This window comes from Pungitius pungitius, chromosome 15, assembly GCF_949316345.1.
Source record: "Pungitius pungitius chromosome 15, fPunPun2.1, whole genome shotgun sequence".
NCBI lineage: Eukaryota > Metazoa > Chordata > Actinopteri > Perciformes > Gasterosteidae > Pungitius > Pungitius pungitius.
In genome coordinates this window covers 16,414,470-16,439,006 of record NC_084914.1, presented here as the reverse complement: position 1 = coordinate 16,439,006, position 24,537 = coordinate 16,414,470, and the positions used below count along the sequence as shown (strand labels likewise).

Here is a 24,537-nt window from a genome sequence, read left to right as displayed (position 1 = left end):
CTTTTGATCCAAAACTGCACATCAGGTCTGTAAAGGTCATCACGTAGGATACTCACAGAGGTTTTCAAGAGTTTTGGAGTGTGACGAGGCTCAGAAGATGTGCTTGAACTTTCATGCGAATATGTCGTCGCCACAGCAACAAAGTTGGTCCAAAACTCCCAATTCTCACTGTGAGCCATCGTCACAGTCTTACGTCTTATATTCCCAGATTTGAAGTTGATCAGATTAAAGGGCTAGGAAATGGACATGTAAATGTAGAAACTTTGCATTGACCTAAGCCAATAGGTGGCGCTATACTTTTTCTAAAATCACTGCATGGCATTACTTAAAGGCCTACACAAGCATCATGAATATACATTTATAGCCAGAAATATCAATGTTCCTTGGAGTTATACCATTTTACATTTTGGAAAAAAATCTTCCAAAATTGTCCAAACTGCACGCAAGCTCACGCCCAGGTAGTTTTATGAAAACTCTTGATTTTAATAACTTTTGACCCCAAGGGTGTCAGGAACCAGTTGCCAGATTTTGAAATGGATCGGATTTAAACTCTCGGAGGAGTTCGTTCGTTTGTAAATGCAAAAATTGAAGGAAATGGCCAAAAATACACAGAATCACTACAGCGCCCCCTAATGTTCAAATATTCTGGGAAAATTTGGGGATGTTCTAGGACTCATTGTGAACATGTCCTCAAAATTTGGTGAAAATGGGGGTTGGAAAAAAAAAGTTATAGGCCTTTGAACTTTCAGGACACAAACCTACAAACTTCATTGGTCCATAACTTTATTGAAAAATGAGATATCAACATTCTTTCAATAACTTTTGATCGCATCTAGCCAACGATCATTTTGCCGAAGATTTCGTAAGAATCGGATCAAGCGTCTGGGAGGAGTTCGCAAAAACGTGTTTTTCACAAAATTCAAAATGGCGGCCATAAAACGGTAGGCGCATTTGCATACCATAATTTTTTTTGTGTACAGCACATCCAAGAGCACTTGTGGGAAAAGGTTCCAGGTCGATCGGTAAAAGTAAAAAAAACAATTAACATTGCGGCCACTTTGGGGGGCGCTAGAGAGTTCTTTTTTTTCTCCTCTAATTGCGGGACCCCAATCATACGTCAATTTTGCGCACTTCTGATGCGCGTGCAAAAATTCAAGAGTTTTTGAACATGATGAAGTCCCCAAAAGTGCGTTCGAAGTGGCGAAATAATAATAATAATTAAAGCTGCAAGCAGCGATGAACGGGCCTTCGCCTATTCTCGCACGTCGGGGTGGGGCGGCGGTCGGCCGGGCTCGCGGGTCAAAAAAGACTAAAGAGACTAAACAAATCACTCTCGGGGCTGCCATTCAAACCCGAATCTGCGGCCTCGCGAACGGAATCCACCGACGCCGGGCTGTTGCCCCGCTGCAAAAGACCTGCGGAGTAATTGTTACGGGTCTCGGGCACGATGACCACAATAAGTATCACAGCAACACTTGTCTCGTTCTCCAGTTTGCGTCTGTATAATTGATTCAACACATATACACATCCAGTGCATTTTTCTTGTCCTGTATATCTTAGATATCATAAATGCAGTCTCATTTAAGGTTAATTCCCAGAAATATCCACCTGTAATTACCTTAGCTGTTATTACGGCCTACTATAGTTCCCATTGACCAACTACATAAGGGATATTTCCACACCATGTTGACTATGATAAACATATACAACTCTTATTCCCATATGGACATTGCAATTTAGAATGTATATTCATTAACTCAGCATGTACCAAACCATATTGTCATGTAAAAAAAACCAAAACATGACCAAACATGACTAAATAAATCACTGCCCTTGCATACTGAACAAATATTGCATTCTGGATTCATTTTAAGTCACATGAGGAGTCTTGTGCATGCCAAGAATCAAACCCTGGTTTACTGCGCCAGGGGCCAACGCTCTGCAGATGACCTATATGGTCCAATACAATTTCACAATCGAAACGTCACTCAAATAGGATTGGTGCCTCTCTTGCAAAAATACAGCGAATTTTAATACTTAAATGACAGCTAAAGGAGAAAATAAAACGCAGTAGGTCACATAAGTTCTGTCGGATGTTCAAGTTGCCCAGAAGGATGAGCGGCGAGCTGTCATCTGGAAGTTGTAACTCTTCCATTCGTTGTAGAAGTAAATAACTTCTTCTCTGGAAGGATAATTTTCCGCTGTGGTCCAGTCAACTTTGCCATGATTGTGACGCCAACCTGTGCCGTGTGCTGGAAGAAAAAAAGAAGGCCAAATTATTACATCGATATGTAATGGAATGCTGTTGTAAGAACACAGGAAGAAGGCTTTTACATTACATGTCATTTAGCTGACGCTTTTATCCAAAGCGACGTACAATAAGTGCATTTCCACATAGAGATACAAACTCAGAAGAACAAGTAACAAGAAAGTACATTTTTCATTAACTAAGCAGTTTCAAAACATGTTAAAGATAAGTGGCATTATAAGTACAATTTAAGTGCTACCATTTGTTAGTGCTACGGTTTGCTAGTGTTTTAGTCAAGGTAGAGTCTAAAAAGGTGTGTCTTGAGTTTTCGACGGAAGATGGAGAGGCTCTCTGCAGTCCTGATGTCATCAGAGAGCTCGTTCCACCATCTGGGAGCCAGGACAGCAAAGAGTCGCGATCTCGTCGAGTGCTTTTCTCTCAGTGAGGGAGGAACAAGCAGCGTGGCAGATGCAGATCGGAGTGTGTGGGTTGGGATGTAGGGTTTAACCATGTCCCGGATGTAGACTGGTCCCGATCCATTCACAGCGTGGTACGTCAGTACCAATGCTTTGAACTGGATGCGGGGAGCCACTAGTAACCAATGAAGAGAACGGAGAAGCGGTGTGGTGTGGGAGTATTTCAGAAGGTTGAAGACCAGTCGAGCTGCTGCATTCTGGATGAGCTGCAGTGGTCGTATGGCGGTAGCAGGGAGACCCGCCAGCAGAGAGTTACAGTAGTCGAGGCGAGAGATGACAAGAGCCTGAATCTGTACCTGCGCCGCCTTCTGAGTGAGAAGGGGTCGTATTCTCCTGATGTTAACGGTGTTCGCCAAAGTTAACAGTCAGGTCCTGAGTGGGCGAGTTTTTTCCAGGGAAGAGAAGTAGTTCAGTCTTGTCGGGGTTGATCTTCAGGTGATGGGCGGACATCCACTGGGAGATGTCAGTCAGACATGCAGAGATCCGTGCCGCCACCTGAGTGTCCGAGTCGGGGAAGGAGAGAATTAGTTGGGTGTCTGTGTTTTACAATTATGCAGACAGAACAAAATATACATAAAGAAATGCTTTCCCACCTCGCTGGAGTTGAAAGCCACGTGTCCAATGTGCCATTCCCATTGATGGTGGCATGACTTTGCACGTGGCATCTGAAAGTATTTGAGCACCAACATGTATTATCAGAATACGATTAGGGCTGTCAACAGATTATAGACAATTAACTAGTTAATCACACATTTTGTAAAACATTTATCTTGATAACAATATTTTTTTCTCTTATATTAACTGTTTACAGTTTAGTAATTTGTTGTTTCAACTCCATAATGAGCTTGACGTGTGTATATTATTTCATTGGAATGAGGGGCATATTAATCATATCATTTAATGTTAGATTCATGCTCATTGTGAAGGAAATAAATATATAACATTGAAAAGCATTGAAGACGCACATTACATTACGTGTCATTTAGCTGACGCTTTTAAACAACAAAGTAGTTAGTTAGCTGCTGCGAGTAGTAGTGTGTAAATAAAGTGATTCAATCGGGCCAAGTTATTTAGGGCACACGGAAACGTAAACAAAGTGGCGCTAATAGCGTGAAGAGGGGTCTTTTATTCCCGTGAAGCTACCGTAGTTAGCTTTACAGGAACAAAATACGTATGCTAGTTGATGTTCTTCAAGCATAGCATAGGCTGCCCTGGGCTGTGCTAAATAGTGCACAGCAGCCACAGCCGGCAGTAAACTCAAATTAGTGTGACAAATCTGCTCTAAAGTGTAGTTATTTAAGTCAATAACCTCAGCAAATAGAGTAATCTGAACCACTTTGTTCGTTAGATCAGCCGGAGACGCGGAAAAAAAGAGATGTTTGTGACGGGACGTCCCTTAAGCAGCTAATAGCACCGAATTAGTGTTAGCATGTTTACAGTATCCCCGCTATTTAAGTGGGTAAGACTGAAGAACGCACAAGGAAAAAGTCATCACTCACCTACCAAAGCGTTTCCACTTGGTTTAGTCCGTTTGGATTTAAGCATAGGTGTGTAGTTAGCAAGCTGGCTGACTGGCTGCTCCATCCGGCAGCCGCTAGCTTCTCTCGCTACCCCAGTTAGCTCTCCGTGCCGTCGAACAGATATAACAAGCCCTTAAACAAAACGTACCTAAATGGCTGCACACATCCAAGAGGGAATGAGAACACTTTACTTCAGGAACTATTACTACTGTGAAAGCTACCTTAAAATGATGATCCCGTTGCTGAGTTTTACCGTAAATTAGGACTTCACACACATGGTGGATCTGTGACATGTGTCCGCGTAAAACATGTCCCCCCCGAAACTAACCACGTAAAATTAGTTCCTACCCAAAAAACGAAACAAATATGTCTGTGCACAAACCACACAACAAATAAACAAGTTCATGAAGATATGATACAAACGACACGAATTACATTCACCTCACCAAGGAAAGTAAACTAAATCCCTTTGTTCGTTAGTTCAGCTGAACACGCAGTTAAAAAGAAGAAGAAAAAAAACACTATGGCTCTAACGGGAAGCGAACCCGGATCAAAATATTGAAAGTCCTGTGTCTAACCAACGGAGCTACGTGTCGAGCCGTGATTACGAAATCGAAAAGTGACCTAAAAAAATAAGATTCACACACATTGCGTCAGGGCAGGGAGGTCGATCTGTGGAGACAATATTTTGAAGCATTGTTCAATAAACACAATTTAAGTCACATCAGGAGTCTAATTAATTATGTTGGGGCGATGTACAAAGTGCAAGAACTGAATAAAGACCAGTCCGCCACCCGACTGCAAACGCCAGCTCACTGACGTCTCCCAGCAGCTCCACATACGGCAGCTGTGCCAGCCGTATGTGGCTGAAACGAGTGTGACACAGCTGCTCTAACGTGTACAGTTATTTAACCTCAGCAAGGAGAGTTACCTGAATCATTTTGTCCGTTAGATCAGCCGGACACGCGTTTAAAAAAAGAAGTAACAAAAAAAAAAGTATGATTTCGTCGGGACTCGATCTCACGACCATAGGATCGGGGGGCGGTCTCTTACCAGGAGAGCTAAACCCTCTGATGGCTTTGAGAATTCGAAAACTCACTCAAATAGGATTGGTCACTCTCCGCCAAAAATTCAGGTAATATTCACACTAAAAAAATTATAACTGCCTTCCTGTTTGTTTTAGAGAAAATTCCTCAGAGACTTTTTTAAGTCTCCCTTTAATACATTTGGTAAAAAATCAGCGGACTTGTCGGTCAAACAGGGTGCGGGCGGGGCTTCGTCAAAATCTTCCAGGGGGCGCAATGGAGGCAATTTTTCACTTTTGATCCAAAACTGCACATCAGGTCTGTAAAGGTCATCACGTAGGATACTCACAGAGGTTTTCAAGAGTTTTGGAGTGTGCCGAGGCTCAGAAGATGTGCTTGAACTTTCATGCGAATATGGCGACGTCACAGCCACAAAGTTGGTCCAAAACTCCCAATTCTCACTGTGAGCCATCGTCACAGTCTTACGTCTTATATTCCCAGATTTGAAGTTGATGGGATTAAAGGGCTAGGAAATGGACATGTAAATGTAGAAACTTTGCATTGACCTAAGCCAATAGGTGGCGCTATACTTTTTCGAAAATCACTGCATGGCATTACTTAAAGGCCTACACAAGCATCATGAATATACATTTATAGCCAGAAATATCAATGTTCCTTGGAGTTATACCATTTTACATTTTGGAAAAAAATCTTCCAAAATTGTCCAAACTGCACGCAAGCTCACGCCCAGGTAGTTTTATGAAAACTCTTGATTTTAATAACTTTTGACCCCAAGGGTGTCAGGAACCAGTTGCCAGATTTTTAAATGGATCGGATTTAAACTCTCGGAGGAGTTCGTTCGTTTGTAAATGCAAAAATTGAAGGAAATGGCCAAAAATACACAGAATCACTACAGCGCCCCCTAATGTTCAAATATTCTGGGAAAATTTGGCGATGTTCTAGGACTCATTGTGAACATGTCCTCAAAATTTGGTGAAAATGGGGGTTGGAAAAAAAAAAGTTATAGGACTTTGAACTTTCAGGACACAAACCTACAAACTTCATTGGTCCATAACTTTATTGAAAAATGAGATATCAACATTCTTTCAATAACTTTTGATCGCATCGAGCCAACGATCATTTTGCCGAAGATTTCGTAAGAATCGGATCAAGCGTCTGGGAGGAGTTCGCAAAAACGTGTTTTTCACAAAATTCAAAATGGCGGCCATAAAACGGTAGGCGCATTTGCATACCATAATTTTTTTTGTGTACAGCACATCCAAGAGCACCTGTGTGAAAAGGTTCCAGGTCGATCGGTAAAAGTAAAAAAATCAATTAACATTGCGGCCACTTTGGGGGGCGCTAGAGAGTTCTTTTTTTTCTCCTCTAATTGCGGGACCCCAATCATACATCAATTTTGCGCACTTCTGATGCGCGTGCAAAAATTCAAGAGTTTTTGAACATGATGAAGTCCCCAAAAGTGCGTTCGAAGTGGCGAAATAATAATAATAATAATTCTTGCAATTTCAATAGGGCTTTCGCCCGACTTTCAGTCGGCTCAGGCCCTAATTAAAGCTGCAAGCAGCGATGAACGGGCCTTCGCCTATTCTCGCACGTCGGGGTGGGGCGGCGGTCGGCCGGGCTCGCGGGTCAAAAAAGACTAAAGAGACTAAACAAATCATTCTCGGGGCTGCCATTCAAACCCGAATCTGCGGCCTCGCGAACGGAATCCACCGACGCCGGGCTGTTGCCCCGCTGCAAAAGACCTGCGGAGTAATTGTTACGGGTCTCGGGCACGATGACCACAATAAGTATCACAGCAACACTTGTCTCGTTCTCCAGTTTGCGTCTGTATAATTGATTCAACACATATACACATCCAGTGCATTTTTCTTGTCCTGTATATCTTAGATATCATAAATGCAGTCTCATTTAAGGTTAATTCCCAGAAATATCCACCTGTAATTACCTTAGCTGTTATTACGGCCTACTATAGTTCCCATTGACCAACTACATAAGGGATATTTCCACACCATGTTGACTATGATAAACGTATACAACTCTTATTCACATATGGACATTGCAATTTAGAATGTATATTCATTAACTCAGCATGTACCAAACCATATTGTCATGTAAAAAAACCAAAACATGACCAAACATGACTAAATAAATCACTGCCCTTGCATACTGAACAAATATTGCATTCTGGATTCATTTTAAGTCACATGAGGAGTCTTGTGCATGCCAAGAATCAAACCCTGGTTTACTGCGCCAGGGGCCAACGCTCTGCAGATGACCTATATGGTCCAATACAATTTCACAATCGAAACGTCACTCAAATAGGATTGGTGCCTCTCTTGCAAAAATACAGCGAATTTTAATACTTAAATGACAGCTAAAGGAGAAAATAAAACGCAGTAGGTCACATAAGTTCTGTCGGATGTTCAAGTTGCCCAGAAGGATGAGCGGAGAGCTGTCATCTGGAAGTTGTAACTCTTCCATTCGTTGTAGAAGTAAATAACTTCTTCTCTGGAAGGATAATTTTCCGCTGTGGTCCAGTCAACTTTGCCATGATTGTGACGCCAACCTGTGCCGTGTGCTGGAAGAAAAAAAGAAGGCCAAATTATTACATCGATATGTAATGGAATGCTGTTGTAAGAACACAGGAAGAAGGCTTTTACATTACATGTCATTTAGCTGACGCTTTTATCCAAAGCGACGTACAATAAGTGCATTTCCACATAGAGATACAAACTCAGAAGAACAAGTAACAAGAAAGTACATTTTTCATTAACTAAGCAGTTTCAAAACATGTTAAAGATAAGTGGCATTATAAGTACAATTTAAGTGCTACCATTTGTTAGTGCTACGGTTTGCTAGTGTTTTAGTCAAGGTAGAGTCTAAAAAGGTGTGTCTTGAGTTTTCGACGGAAGATGGAGAGGCTCTCTGCAGTCCTGATGTCATCAGAGAGCTCGTTCCACCATCTGGGAGCAGGACAGCAAAGAGTCGCGATCTCGTCGAGTGCTTTTCTCTCAGTGAGGGAGGAACAAGCAGCGTGGCAGATGCAGATCGGAGTGTGTGGGTTGGGATGTAGGGTTTAACCATGTCCCGGATGTAGACTGGTCCCGATCCATTCACAGCGTGGTACGTCAGTACCAATGCTTTGAACTGGATGCGGGGAGCCACTAGTAACCAATGAAGAGAACGGAGAAGCGGTGTGGTGTGGGAGTATTTCAGAAGGTTGAAGACCAGTCGAGCTGCTGCATTCTGGATGAGCTGCAGTGGTCGTATGGCGGTAGCAGGGAGACCCGCCAGCAGAGAGTTACAGTAGTCGAGGCGAGAGATGACAAGAGCCTGAATCTGTACCTGCGCCGCCTTCTGAGTGAGAAGGGGTCGTATTCTCCTGATGTTAACGGTGTTCGCCAAAGTTAACAGTCAGGTCCTGAGTGGGCGAGTTTTTTCCAGGGAAGAGAAGTAGTTCAGTCTTGTCGGGGTTGATCTTCAGGTGATGGGCGGACATCCACTGGGAGATGTCAGTCAGACATGCAGAGATCCGTGCCGCCACCTGAGTGTCCGAGTCGGGGAAGGAGAGAATTAGTTGGGTGTCTGTGTTTTACAATTATGCAGACAGAACAAAATATACATAAAGAAATGCTTTCCCACCTCGCTGGAGTTGAAAGCCACGTGTCCAATGTGCCATTCCCATTGATGGTGGCATGACTTTGCACGTGGCATCTGAAAGTATTTGAGCACCAACATGTATTATCAGAATACGATTAGGGCTGTCAACAGATTATAGACAATTAACTAGTTAATCACACATTTTGTAAAACATTTATCTTGATAACAATATTTTTTTCTCTTATATTAACTGTTTACAGTTTAGTAATTTGTTGTTTCAACTCCATAATGAGCTTGACGTGTGTATATTATTTCATTGGAATGAGGGGCATATTAATCATATCATTTAATGTTAGATTCATGCTCATTGTGAAGGAAATAAATATATAACATTGAAAAGCATTGAAGACGCACATTACATTACGTGTCATTTAGCTGACGCTTTTAAACAACAAAGTAGTTAGTTAGCTGCTGCGAGTAGTAGTGTGTAAATAAAGTGATTCAATCGGGCCAAGTTATTTAGGGCACACGGAAACGTAAACAAAGTGGCGCTAATAGCGTGAAGAGGGGTCTTTTATTCCCGTGAAGCTACCGTAGTTAGCTTTACAGGAACAAAATACGTATGCTAGTTGATGTTCTTCAAGCATAGCATAGGCTGCCCTGGGCTGTGCTAAATAGTGCACAGCAGCCACAGCCGGCAGTAAACTCAAATTAGTGTGACAAATCTGCTCTAAAGTGTAGTTATTTAAGTCAATAACCTCAGCAAATAGAGTAATCTGAACCACTTTGTTCGTTAGATCAGCCGGAGACGCGGAAAAAAAGAGATGTTTGTGACGGGACGTCCCTTAAGCAGCTAATAGCACCGAATTAGTGTTAGCATGTTTACAGTATCCCCGCTATTTAAGTGGGTAAGACTGAAGAACGCACAAGGAAAAAGTCATCACTCACCTACCAAAGCGTTTCCACTTGGTTTAGTCCGTTTGGATTTAAGCATAGGTGTGTAGCTAGCAGTTTAAAATATAAAATACGGACTTGATACGAGCTGCAGCTGTTCAACGCCGGGGCTTCAATGGCGACCTCTCGCGATAACAGCATTAACTCACGCGACACTACGAGCCGCCCTCTACTCTGCGCATGTCCGTCAACAAAGACTGCTGGGTAATTGAGTTCTTTAACGTAACAGTTCCCCGTAACATCTAGTAAAATCCCAAAACGTGTTTGCATCTCCACCCGTATGTGGCAGAATACGTGTATTTAAATTCAGATGTAAATATATTGAACTGTCCGTGTTATTTTTCTAGGTTAGATGTGTCAAACTCGCGACACGCTGGCGAACGGCTGCACCGTCCAGACCGTACCGGGCTGCAACGCCAGCTCCTCCCTCCAGCTCCACACATACGGCAGCTGTGCCCAGCAGCCGTATGTGGCTGAAACGAGTGTGACACAGCTGCTCTAACGTGTACAGTTATTTAATAACCTCAGCAAGGAGAGTAAACTAATTCATTTTGTCCGTTAGATCAGCCGGACACACGTTTAAAAAAAGAAGAAAAAAAAAAAAAGTATGATTTCGTCGGGAGTCGATCTCACGACCATTGCATCGGGGGGCCAACACCTTACTCACTGAGCTATTCTTCCAGATGGATTTGAGAATTCGAAAAGTCAATGAAATAGGATTGGTCACTCTCCGCCAAAAATACAGGTAATATTCACACTAAAAAAATTATAACTGCCTTCCTGTTTGTTTTAGAGAAAATTCCTCAGAGACTTTTTTAAGTCTCCCTTTAATACATTTGGTAAAAAATCAGCGGACTTGTCGGTCAAACAGGATGCGGGCGGGGCTTCGTCAAAATCTTCCAGGGGGCGCAATGGAGGCAATTTTTCACTTTTGATCCAAAACTGCACATCAGGTCTGTAAAGGTCATCACGTAGGATACTCACAGAGGTTTTCAAGAGTTTTGGAGTGTGACGAGGCTCAGAAGATGTGCTTGAACTTTCATGCGAATATGTCGTCGCCACAGCAACAAAGTTGGTCCAAAACTCCCAATTCTCACTGTGAGCCATCGTCACAGTCTTACGTCTTATATTCCCAGATTTGAAGTTGATCAGATTAAAGGGCTAGGAAATGGACATGTAAATGTACAAACTTTGCATTGACCTAAGCCAATAGGTGGCGCTATACTTTTTCTAAAATCACTGCATGGCAATACTTAAAGGCCTACACAAGCATCATGAATATACCTTTATAGCCAGAAATATCAATGTTCCTTGGAGTTATACCATTTTACATTTTGGAAAAAAATCTTCCAAAATTGTCCAAACTGCACGCAAGCTCACGCCCAGGTAGTTTTATGAAAACTCTTGATTTTAATAACTTTTGACCCCAAGGGTGTCAGGAACCAGTTGCCAAATTTTGAAATGGATCGGATTTAAACTCTCGGAGGAGTTCGTTCGTTTGTAAATGCAAAAATTGAAGGAAATGGCCAAAAATACACAGAATCACTACAGCGCCCCCTAATGTTCAAATATTCTGGGAAAATTTGGGGATGTTCTAGGACTCATTGTGAACATGTCCTCAAAATTTGGTGAGAATGACGGTTAGAAAAAAAAAAAGTTATAGGCCTTTGAACTTTCAGGACACAAACCTACAAACTTCATTGGTCCATAACTTTATTGAAAAATGAGATATCAACATTCTTTCAATAACTTTTGATCGCATCGAGCCAACGATCATTTTGCCGAAGATTTCGTAAGAATCGGACCAAGCGTCTGGGAGGAGTTCGCAAAAACGTGTTTTTCACAAAATTCAAAATGGCGGCCATAAAACGGTAGGCGCATTTGCATACCATAATTTTTTTTGTGTACAGCACATCCAAGAGAACCTGTGTGAAAAGGTTCCAAGTCGATCGGTAAAAGTAAAAAAAAAAATTAACATTGCGGCCACTTTGGGGGGCGCTAGAGAGTTCTTTTTTCTCTCCTCTAATTGCGGGACCCGAATCATACGTCAATTTTGCGCACTTCTGATGCGCGTGCAAAAATTCAAGAGTTTTTGAACATGATAAAGTCCCCAAAAGTGCGTTCGAAGTGGCGAAATAATAATAATGAATTCTTGCAATTTCAATAGGGCTTTCGCCCGACTTGCAGTCGGCTCAGGCCCTAATTAAAGCTGCAAGCAGCGATGAACGGGCCTTCGCCTATTCTCGCACGTCGGGGTGGGGCGGCGGTCGGCCGGGCTCGCGGGTCAAAAAAGACTAAAGAGACTAAACAAATCACTCTCGGGGCTGCCATTCAAACCCGAATCTGCGGCCTCGCGAACGGAATCCACCGACGCCGGGCTGTTGCCCCGCTGCAAAAGACCTGCGGAGTAATTGTTACGGGTCTCGGGCACGATGACCACAATAAGTATCACAGCAACACTTGTCTCGTTCTCCAGTTTGCGTCTGTATAATTGATTCAACACATATACACATCCAGTGCATTTTTCTTGTCCTGTATATCTTAGATATCATAAATGCAGTCTCATTTAAGGTTAATTCCCAGAAATATCCACCTGTAATTACCTTAGCTGTTATTACGGCCTACTATAGTTCCCATTGACCAACTACATAAGGGATATTTCCACACCATGTTGACTATGATAAACGTATACAACTCTTATTCACATATGGACATTGCAATTTAGAATGTATATTCATTAACTCAGCATGTACCAAACCATATTGTCATGTAAAAAAACCAAAACATGACCAAACATGACTAAATAAATCACTGCCCTTGCATACTGAACAAATATTGCATTCTGGATTCATTTTAAGTCACATGAGGAGTCTTGTGCATGCCAAGAATCAAACCCTGGTTTACTGCGCCAGGGGCCAACGCTCTGCAGATGACCTATATGGTCCAATACAATTTCACAATCGAAACGTCACTCAAATAGGATTGGTGCCTCTCTTGCAAAAATACAGCGAATTTTAATACTTAAATGACAGCTAAAGGAGAAAATAAAACGCAGTAGGTCACATAAGTTCTGTCGGATGTTCAAGTTGCCCAGAAGGATGAGCGGCGAGCTGTCATCTGGAAGTTGTAACTCTTCCATTTGTTGTAGAAGTAAATAACTTCTTCTCTGGAAGGATAATTTTCCGCTGTGGTCCAGTCAACTTTGCCATGATTGTGACGCCAACCTGTGCCGTGTGCTGGAAGAAAAAAAGAAGGCCAAATTATTACATCGATATGTAATGGAATGCTGTTGTAAGAACACAGGAAGAAGGCTTTTACATTACATGTCATTTAGCTGACGCTTTTATCCAAAGCGACGTACAATAAGTGCATTTCCACATAGAGATACAAACTCAGAAGAACAAGTAACAAGAAAGTACATTTTTCATTAACTAAGCAGTTTCAAAACATGTTAAAGATAAGTGGCATTATAAGTACAATTTAAGTGCTACCATTTGTTAGTGCTACGGTTTGCTAGTGTTTTAGTCAAGGTAGAGTCTAAAAAGGTGTGTCTTGAGTTTTCGACGGAAGATGTAGAGGCTCTCTGCAGTCCTGATGTCATCAGAGAGCTCGTTCCACCATCTGGGAGCCAGGACAGCAAAGAGTCGCGATCTCGTCGAGTGCTTTTCTCTCAGTGAGGGAGGAACAAGCAGCGTGGCAGATGCAGATCGGAGTGTGTGGGTTGGGATGTAGGGTTTAACCATGTCCCGGATGTAGACTGGTCCCGATCCATTCACAGCGTGGTACGTCAGTACCAATGCTTTGAACTGGATGCGGGGAGCCACTAGTAACCAATGAAGAGAACGGAGAAGCGGTGTGGTGTGGGAGTATTTCAGAAGGTTGAAGACCAGTCGAGCTGCTGCATTCTGGATGAGCTGCAGTGGTCGTATGGCGGTAGCAGGGAGACCCGCCAGCAGAGAGTTACAGTAGTCGAGGCGAGAGATGACAAGAGCCTGAATCTGTACCTGCGCCGCCTTCTGAGTGAGAAGGGGTCGTATTCTCCTGATGTTAACGGTGTTCGCCAAAGTTAACAGTCAGGTCCTGAGTGGGCGAGTTTTTTCCAGGGAAGAGAAGTAGTTCAGTCTTGTCGGGGTTGATCTTCAGGTGATGGGCGGACATCCACTGGGAGATGTCAGTCAGACATGCAGAGATCCGTGCCGCCACCTGAGTGTCCGAGTCGGGGAAGGAGAGAATTAGTTGGGTGTCTGTGTTTTACAATTATGCAGACAGAACAAAATATACATAAAGAAATGCTTTCCCACCTCGCTGGAGTTGAAAGCCACGTGTCCAATGTGCCATTCCCATTGATGGTGGCATGACTTTGCACGTGGCATCTGAAAGTATTTGAGCACCAACATGTATTATCAGAATACGATTAGGGCTGTCAACAGATTATAGACAATTAACTAGTTAATCACACATTTTGTAAAACATTTATCTTGATAACAATATTTTTTTCTCTTATATTAACTGTTTACAGTTTAGTAATTTGTTGTTTCAACTCCATAATGAGCTTGACGTGTGTATATTATTTCATTGGAATGAGGGGCATATTAATCATATCATTTAATGTTAGATTCATGCTCATTGTGAAGGAAATAAATATATAACATTGAAAAGCATTGAAGACGCACATTACATTACGTGTCATTTAGCTGACGCTTTTAAACAACAAAGTAGTTAGTTAGCTGCTGCGAGTAGTAGTGTGTAAATAAAGTGATTCAATCGGGCCAAGTTATTTAGGGCACACGGAAACGTAAACAAAGTGGCGCTAATAGCGTGAAGAGGGGTCTTTTATTCCCGTGAAGCTACCGTAGTTAGCTTTACAGGAACAAAATACGTATGCTAGTTGATGTTCTTCAAGCATAGCATAGGCTGCCCTGGGCTGTGCTAAATAGTGCACAGCAGCCACAGCCGGCAGTAAACTCAAATTAGTGTGACAAATCTGCTCTAAAGTGTAGTTATTTAAGTCAATAACCTCAGCAAATAGAGTAATCTGAACCACTTTGTTCGTTAGATCAGCCGGAGACGCGGAAAAAAAGAGATGTTTGTGACGGGACGTCCCTTAAGCAGCTAATAGCACCGAATTAGTGTTAGCATGTTTACAGTATCCCCGCTATTTAAGTGGGTAAGACTGAAGAACGCACAAGGAAAAAGTCATCACTCACCTACCAAAGCGTTTCCACTTGGTTTAGTCCGTTTGGATTTAAGCATAGGTGTGTAGCTAGCAGTTTAAAATATAAAATACGGACTTGATACGAGCTGCAGCTGTTCAACGCCGGGGCTTCAATGGCGACCTCTCGCGATAACAGCATTAACTCACGCGACACTACGAGCCGCCCTCTACTCTGCGCATGTCCGTCAACAAAGACTGCTGGGTAATTGAGTTCTTTAACGTAACAGTTCCCCGTAACATCTAGTAAAATCCCAAAACGTGTTTGCATCTCCACCCGTATGTGGCAGAATACGTGTATTTAAATTCAGATGTAAATATATTGAACTGTCCGTGTTATTTTTCTAGGTTAGATGTGTCAAACTCGCGACACGCTGGCGAACGGCTGCACCGTCCAGACCGTACCGGGCTGCAACGCCAGCTCCACACATACGGCAGCTGTGCCCAGCAGCCGTATGTGGCTGAAACGAGTGTGACACAGCTGCTCTAACGTGTACAGTTATTTAATAACCTCAGCAAGGAGAGTAAACTGAATCATTTTGTCCGTTAGATCAGCCGGACACACGTTTAAAAAAAGAAGAAAAAAAAAAAAAGTATGATTTCGTCGGGAGTCGATCTCACGACCATTGCATCGGGGGGCCAACACCTTACTCACTGAGCTATTCTTCCAGATGGATGTGAGAATTCGAAAAGTCACTGAAATAGGATTGGTCACTCTCCGCCAAAAATTGAGGTAATATTCACACTAAAAAAATTATAACTGCCTTCCTGTTTGTTTTAGAGAAAATTCCTCAGAGACTTTTTTAAGTCTCCCTTTAATACATTTGGTAAAAAATCAGCGGACTTGTCGGTCAAACAGGGTGCGGGCGGGGCTTCGTCAAAATCTTCCAGGGGGCGCAATGGAGGCAATTTTTCACTTTTGATCCAAAACTGCACATCAGGTCTGTAAAGGTCATCACGTAGGATACTCACAGAGGTTTTCAAGAGTTTTGGAGTGTGCCGAGGCTCAGAAGATGTGCTTGAACTTTCATGCAAAGATGACGTCGTCACAGCAACAAAGTTGGTCCAAAACTCCCAATTCTCACTGTGAGCCATCGTCACCGTCTTACGTCTTATATTCCCAGATTTGAAGTTGATCACATTAAAGGGCTAGGAAATGGACATGTAAATGTAGAAACTTTGCATTGACCTAAGCCAATAGGTGGCGCTATACTTTTTCGAAAATCACTGCATGGCATTACTTAAAGGCCTACACAAGCATCATGAATATACATTTATAGCCAGAAATATCAATGTTCCTTGGAGTTATACCATTTTACATTTTTGAGAAAAATCGTCAAAAATCGTCCAAACTGCACGCAAGCTCACGGCCAGGTAGTTTTATGAAAACTCTTGATTTTAATAACTTTTGACCCCAAGGGGGTCAGGATCAACTTGCCCGATTTTGAAATCGATCGGATTTAAACTCTCGGAGGAGTTCGTTCGTTTGTAAAACCAAAATACGGTGGAAATTGCGAAAAAAAGGCCAAAATACAGTAAATCACCATAGCGCCCCCTAATGTTCGATTTTTTTTTAATTCTCAGGGGAAGTTCTAGGACCCAATGTGAACATGTCCTAAAGATTTGGTGGCGACAGGCCTTTTACTTTTTAAGTTATTGGTCTTTCCTTTTTAGGCCACACCCCCGACAAATTGATTGGTCCATCAATTAAAAACTCAATGAGATATCAACAAGCTTTTAATAACTTTTGATGGCATTGAGCCAATGATCATTTTGGTGAAGATTTCGTCAAAATCGGACCAAGCGTCTGGGAGGAGTTCGCAAAAACGTGTTTTTCACAAAATTCAAAATGGCGGACATAAAACGGTAGGCGCATTTGCATACCATGATTGACTTTTTTGTAGAGCACATCCAAGAGCACCTGTGTGCAAAATTTCAAGTCAATCCGTAAAAGTGGACAAAAATGTCCCCAGAGGCAGCACTTTAGGGGGCGCTAGAGAGCACTTTTTTTCATCGCCAAATTGCGCGACCCCAAGAATATATAAATTTTTCGCACTTCTGAAGCGCACGCAAAAATTCAAGAGTTTTTGAACATGGCAAAGGCCCCAAAAGTGCGATTGAAGTGGTGAAATAATAAGAATTAAAGCTGCAAGCAGCGATGAACGGGCCTTCGCCTATTCTCGCACGTCGGGGTGGGGCGGCGGTCGGCCGGGCTCGCGGGTCAAAAAAGACTAAAGAGACTAAACAAATCACTCTCGGGGCTTCCATTCAAACCTGAATCTGCGGCCTCGCGAACGGAATCCACCGACGCCGGGCTGTTGCCCCGCTGCAAAAGACCTGCGGAGTAATTGTTACGGGTCTCGGGCACGATGACCACAATAAGTATCACAGCAACACTTGTCTCGTTCTCCAGTTTGCGTCTGTATAATTGATTCAACACATATACACATCCAGTGCATTTTTCTTGTCCTGTATATCTTAGATATCATAGATGCAGTCTCAATCAAGGTTAATTCCCAGAAATATCCACCTGTAATTACCTTAGCTGTTATTTCTGCCTACTATAGTTCCTATTGACCAACTACATAAGGGATATTTCCACACCATGTTGACTATGATAAACGTATACAACTCTTATTCACATATGGACGTTGCACTTTAGAATGTGTATTGATTAACTCGGCATGTACCAAACCATATTGACAAGTAAAAAAAACAAAATATGACTAAACATGACTGAATAAATCACCGCCCAAAACATGTTAAAGATAAGTGGCATTATAAGTACAATTTAAGTGCTACCATTTGTTAGTGCTACGGTTTGCTAGTGTTTTAGTCAAGGTAGAGTCTAAAAAGGTGTGTCTTGAGTTTTCGACGGAAGATGTAGAGGCTCTCTGCGGTCCTGATGTCATCAGAGAGCTCATTCCACCATCTGGGAGCAGGACAGCAAAGAGTCGCCATCTCGTCGAGTGCTTTTCTCTCAGTGAGGGAGGAACAAGCAGCTTGCCAGATGCAGATCGGAGTGCGTGGGTTGGGATGCAGGGTTTCACCATGTCCCGGATGTAGACTGCTCCCGATCCATTCACAGCGTGGTCCGTCAGTACCAATGCTTTGAACTGCATGCGGGCAGCCACTCGTATCCAAAGAAGAGAGCGGAGAAGTGGTGTGGGAGTATTTTGGAAGGTTGAAGACCAGTCGAGCTGCTGCATTCTGGATGAGCTGCAGTGGTCGAATGGCGGCAGCAGGGAGACCTGCCAGCAGAGAGTTACAGTAGTATTTGGTGTATTATCAGAATACGATTAGGGCTGTCAACAGATTATAGACAATTAACTAGTTAATCACACATTTTGAAAAACATTTATCTTGATTACAATATTTTTTTCTCTTATATTAACTGTTTACAGTTTAGTAATTTGTTGTTTCAACTCCATAATGAGCTTGACGTGTGTATATTATTTCATTGGAATGAGGGGCATATGAATCATATCATTTAATGTTAGATTCATGCTCATTGTGAAGGAAATGAATATATAACATATTGAAAAGCATTGAAGACGCACATTACATTACGTGTCATTTAGCTGACGCTTTTAAACAACAAAGTAGTTAGTTAGCTGCTGCGAGCACGGTTCTACTCAGTGTGTAAATAAAGTGATTCAATCGGGCCAAGTTATTTAGGGCACACGGAAACGTAAACAAAGTGGCGTTAATAGCGTGAAGAGGTGTCTTTTGACGCTGTAAAGCTACCGTAGTTAGCTTAGCTAAAAGACGTATGCTGGGTGAGACTGGAGAACGCACAAGGAAAACGTAATCACTCACCGTCAAAGGCGTTTCCACTTCGTTGAGTACATGTGGACGTAAGCACCGGTGTGTAGTTAGCAAGCTGGCTGACTGGCTGCTCCATCCGGCAGCCGCTAGCTCCACTCGCTATCCCAGTTAGCTGTCCGTGCCGTCGAGCAGATATAACAAGCCCTTAAACAAAACGTACCTCACTGGCTGCACACATCCAAGAGGGAATGAGAACACTTTGCTTACATCCACATAGTAGTAATAGTTCCTGAAGTATAGGTGTGTAGTTAGCAGTTTAAAATACGGAGCGGTGATACTTTGCCTGTTCAACACAAAACCGGAACATGCGCAGACTACGTGCGCGGCTGTGCGCACGTAGTCTGCGCATGTCCGTCAACCAAGAATAGGGAATTCTGGGTGATGAAGTTCTTTAACTTAAAATGTCCCCGTAACATCTATTTACATCACCAAACGTGTTTGCATCTCCACCCGTATGTTGCAGAATACGTGTATTTAAATCCAGATGTAAATATATTGAACTGTCCGTGTTATTTGTCTAGGTTAGATATGTCAAACCCGCGACACGCTGCCAAACGGCTGCGCCGTGAGCCAGCTGTCCTGCATCAGCCTTACCTTCTTCTGTCAGCTGTATGCGCGGCCACGGAGCAGTTTCTGGCCTTAAACTGAAACGAGTTTGACATACCTGCTCTTAAGTGTACAAAGTCCATAACCTCAGCAAGGAGAGTAAACTGAATCATTTTGTTCGTTAGATCAGAAGACACGCGTTTAAAAAGAGGAGGAAAAAAAAAAAATTGATTTCGCCGGGACACGATCTCACGACCATAGGATCGGGGGGGCGGTTTCTTACCAGGAGAGCTAAGCCTTCTGATGGGTTTGAGAAATCGAAAACTCACTGAAATAGGATCGGTCACTCTCCGCCAAAAATACAGGAAATATTCACACTAAAAAAATTATAACTGCCTTCCTGTTTGTTTTAGAGAAAATTCCTCAGAGACTTTTTTAAGTCTCCCTTTAATACATTTGGTAAAAAATCAGCGGACTTGTCGGTCAAACAGGGTGCGGGCGGGGCTTCGTCAAAATCTTCCAGGGGGCGCAATGGAGGCAATTTTTCACTTTTGATCCAAAACTGCACATCAGGTCTGTAAAGGTCATCACGTAGGATACTCACAGAGGTTTTCAAGAGTTTTGGAGTGTGCCGAGGCTCAGAAGATGTGCTTGAACTTTCATGCGAATATGGCGACGTCACAGCCACAAAGTTGGTCCAAAACTCCCAATTCTCACTGTGAGCCATCGTCACAGTCTTACGTCTTATATTCCCAGATTTGAAGTTGATCAGATTAAAGGGCTAGGAAATGGACATCTAAATGTAGAAACTTTGCATTGACCTAAGCCAATAGGTGGCGCTATACTTTTTCGAAAATCACTGCATGGCATTACTTAAAGGCCTACACAAGCATCATGAATATACATTTATAGCCAGAAATATCAATGTTCCTTGGAGTTATACCATTTTACATTTTGGAAAAAAATCTTCCAAAATTGTCCAAACTGCACGCAAGCTCACGCCCAGGTAGTTTTATGAAAACTCTTGATTTTAATAACTTTTGACCCCAAGGGTGTCAGGAACCAGTTGCCAGATTTTGAAATGGATCGGATTTAAACTCTCGGAGGAGTTCGTTCGTTTGTAAATGCAAAAATTGAAGGAAATGGCCAAAAATACACAGAATCACCACAGCGCCCCCTAATGTTCAAATATTCTGGGAAAATTTGGGGATGTTCTAGGACTCATTGTGAACATGTCCTCAAAATTTGGTGAAAATGGGGGTTGGAAAAAAAAAAGTTATAGGCCTTTGAACTTTCAGGACACAAACCTACAAACTTCATTGGTCCATAACTTTATTGAAAAATGAGATATCAACATTCTTTCAATAACTTTTGATCGCATCGAGCCAACGATCATTCTGCCGAAGATTTCGTAAGAATCGGACCAAGCGTCTGGGAGGAGTTCGCAAAAACGTGTTTTTCACAAAATTCAAAATGGCGGCCATAAAACGGTAGGCGCATTTGCATACCATAATTTTTTTTGTGTACAGCACATCCAAGAGAACCTGTGTGAAAAGGTTCCAAGTCGATCGGTAAAAGTAAAAAAAAAAATTAACATTGCGGCCACTTTGGGGGGCGCTAGAGAGTTCTTTTTTCTCTCCTCTAATTGCGGGACCCGAATCATACGTCAATTTTGCGCACTTCTGATGCGCGTGCAAAAATTCAAGAGTTTTTGAACATGATGAAGTCCCCAAAAGTGCGTTCGAAGTGGCGAAATAATAAGAAAAAGAAAAAGAAAAATTCTTGCAATTTCAATAGGGCTTTCGCCCGACTTGCAGTCGGCTCAGGCCCTAATTAAAGCTGCAAGCAGCGATGAACGGGCCTTCGCCTATTCTCGCACGTCGGGGTGGGGCGGCGGTCGGCCGGGCTCGCGGGTCAAAAAAGACTAAAGAGACTAAACAAATCATTCTCGGGGCTGCCATTCAAACCCGAATCTTTGGCCTCGCGAACGGAATCCACCGACGCCGGGCTGTTGCCCCGCTGCAAAAGACCTGCAGAGTAATCATTACGGGTCTCGGGCACGATGACCACGATAACAAAAAGATGCATTCCTGTAAAATAAAGGTAGAGTCTGAAGCGCAAGAATCACAGCAAACGCTCGTCTCGTTCTCCAGTTTGCGTCCGTATAATTGATTCAACACACGTACAGTTTACATCCAGTGCATTTTTCTTGTCCTGTATATCTTATAGACGCAGTCTCAATCAAGGTTAATTCACACCTTGGTTTAGTCGAGGTAGAAGGACGACAGCTAACCCCACCTCTTTTGCTCCATCAAGATATGTTAACTTTTTAACCAAACCCGCTGGATGACGAAGTGGCTGTCTTCCTGAAGAGAGCTTTGCTGAATGAAATAATTAATAATACATTGACTAAGATACACTCTTCCTCCAGGGCTTAATATATTGGTAAGTTCAGTTTGAATCAGTTAAGCCATGTAGAAACTTTGCATTGACCCAAGTCATTAAAATTAAAAAAGTTCCAAGCCATCCAGGCCTATATGTCGTCAAGACAATTGAGTAGTTGTCCAACAGAGTTATCCTTTTTTGTTTTAAGATAAAAACCATAGCTGTTATTACTGCCTAATATAGTTCCAATTGACCAACTACATGAGATATTTCCACACCATATTGACCGTGCAATCTCTTCTTCAAACTCCGTTTGAAAGAAGACCACTGGCTGAAAAACAAAAAATAAAAGAAATGGGACCGGACCAGCCACAAATTAACATCAGACAGCAGGTGAAAGACAAGGAAGCGTCGTACACTAGAGGCTTTTCGCGGACATGGTACACTAGGAAGCCGTGGCTAACCGGCTGTGGAGTAACTAACTCGCTGTTTTGCTTCCCTTGTTTGCTTTTTAAAACCGCAGCGACCGATCGAGTCTGGTGTGAAAACGGTGTTCAGGACATGAAACATTTCATCTCATCTGCTCCTCCAAGCACTCACCATCTCATCTGCTCCTCCAAGCACTCAGCATCTTATCTGCTCCTCCAAGCACTCAGCATCTCCTCTGCTCCTCCAGGCACTCAGCATCTCCTCTGCTCCTCCAGAGATGCTGTTGTGTCCCTGGAGGAGCAGAGGAGATGCTGTTGTGTCTCTGGAGGAGCAGAGGAGATGCTGTTGTGTCCCTGGAGGTGCAGAGGAGATGCTGTTGTGTCCCTGGAGGAGCAGAGGAGATGCTGTTGTGTCTCTGGAGGAGTTTTATGTTTTTTTTGTGTGTCTGTCTTAGAGGTGGTTTGCTGTACGATTTATGTGAACACTGGAGACAATGTAAATAATTTTTATTGACTTGCTCACCATTACAATTGGTAATGCACAGTCTTCTTCATCTAGTGGTTACTCCATGTAATAACAGCGACTATTTGCCTCTTTGTGTATATTGAATATTGACGCAAATTACAGCAATTATAAGTTCACCTTGTATGACTTGGTTTCCTAATATGATGTGTATGACTTGGTATGACCTTGTCTTTGAAAGAACAATATTTGAAATCTACAAGGACATTCTAAATTCATAGTTTAATAATTACATTAGATGCTATTTGTTTTTAAGTCGTTACTTTGGTGTTAATGTAATAAATAAACGGCAGAAATCTCCCTCAGCCCCCCCTACTTTTTCCATCACCAGCCGCCACTGCTTAACAGTAACCCGTAATATCACAAAACGTGTTTGCATCTCCACCCGTATGTTGCTTCCCAACGGAGCCACCAGCTCACTGTGATTACGCAATACAAAATGGCGGAGAGTGCGATCTTTGGGGACTATATTTTGCAGCATTGTTCAATAAACACAATTGAAGTCACATCAGGAGTCTAATTAATTAAGAAAGGGCGATGTACAAAGTGCAAAACATGAATAGCGGTTACTTTGAACAGAAATACATTACGTTAGAGCTGGCAAACGCCAGGTCACTCACGTCTCCCCCTCCAGCTCCACACATACGGCAGCTGTGCCCAGCAGCCGTATGTGGCTGAAACGAGTGTGACACAGCTGCTCTAAGTGTACAGTTATTTAAAAACCTCAGCAAGGAGAGTTACCTGAATCATTTTGTCCGTTAGATCAGCCGGACACGCGTTTAAAAAAAGAAGTAACAAAAAAAAAAGTATGATTTCGTCGGGACTCGATCTCACGACCATAGGATCGGGGGGCGGTCTCTTACCAGGAGAGCTAAACCCTCTGATGGCTTTGAGAATTCGAAAACTCACTGAAATAGGATTGGTCACTCTCCGCCAAAAATTCAGGTAATATTCACACTAAAAAAATTATAACTGCCTTCCTGTTTGTTTTAGAGAAAATTCCTCAGAGACTTTTTTAAGTCTCCCTTTAATACATTTGGTAAAAAATCAGCGGACTTGTCGGTCAAACAGGGTGCGGGCGGGGCTTCGTCAAAATCTTCCAGGGGGCGCAATGGAGGCAATTTTTCACTTTTGATCCAAAACTGCACATCAGGTCTGTAAAGGTCATCACGTAGGATACTCACAGAGGTTTTCAAGAGTTTTGGAGTGTGCCGAGGCTCAGAAGATGTGCTTGAACTTTCATGCGAATATGGCGACGTCACAGCCACAAAGTTGGTCCAAAACTCCCAATTCTCACTGTGAGCCATCGTCACAGTCTTACGTCTTATATTCCCAGATTTGAAGTTGATCAGATTAAAGGGCTGGGAAATGGACATGTAAATGTACAAACTTTGCATTGACCTAAGCCAATAGGTGGCGCTATACTTTTTCGAAAATCACTGCATGGCATTACTTAAAGGCCTACACAAGCATCATGAATATACATTTATAGCCAGAAATATCAATGTTCCTTGGAGTTATACCATTTTACATTTTGGAAAAAAATCGTCCAAAATTGTCCAAACTGCACGCAAGCTCACGCCCAGGTGGTTTTATGAAAACTCTTGATTTTAATAACTTTTGACCCCAAGGCTGTCAGGAACCAGTTGCCAAATTTTGAAATGGATCGGAATTAAACTCTCGGAGGAGTTCGTTCGTTTGTAAAACCAAAATACGGTGGAAATTGCGAAAAAAAGGCCAAAATACAGTAAATCACCATAGCGCCCCC

At 42.6% G+C, this 24,537-nt stretch overlaps 1 long non-coding RNA gene across 1 annotated transcript; it reads right to left on the bottom strand.

The window, feature by feature from the left end:
• Window positions 1-13,016: 13,016 nt before the first annotated feature.
• Window positions 13,017-19,217, bottom strand: LOC134105352 (uncharacterized). The gene is made up of 3 exons (XR_009942495.1): window positions 18,879-19,217; window positions 14,149-14,220; window positions 13,017-14,050 (listed from the first exon to the last, which is right to left on the bottom strand). It is a non-coding gene; the product is annotated as an uncharacterized LOC134105352 (long non-coding RNA).
• Window positions 19,218-24,537: the final 5,320 nt, after the last annotated feature.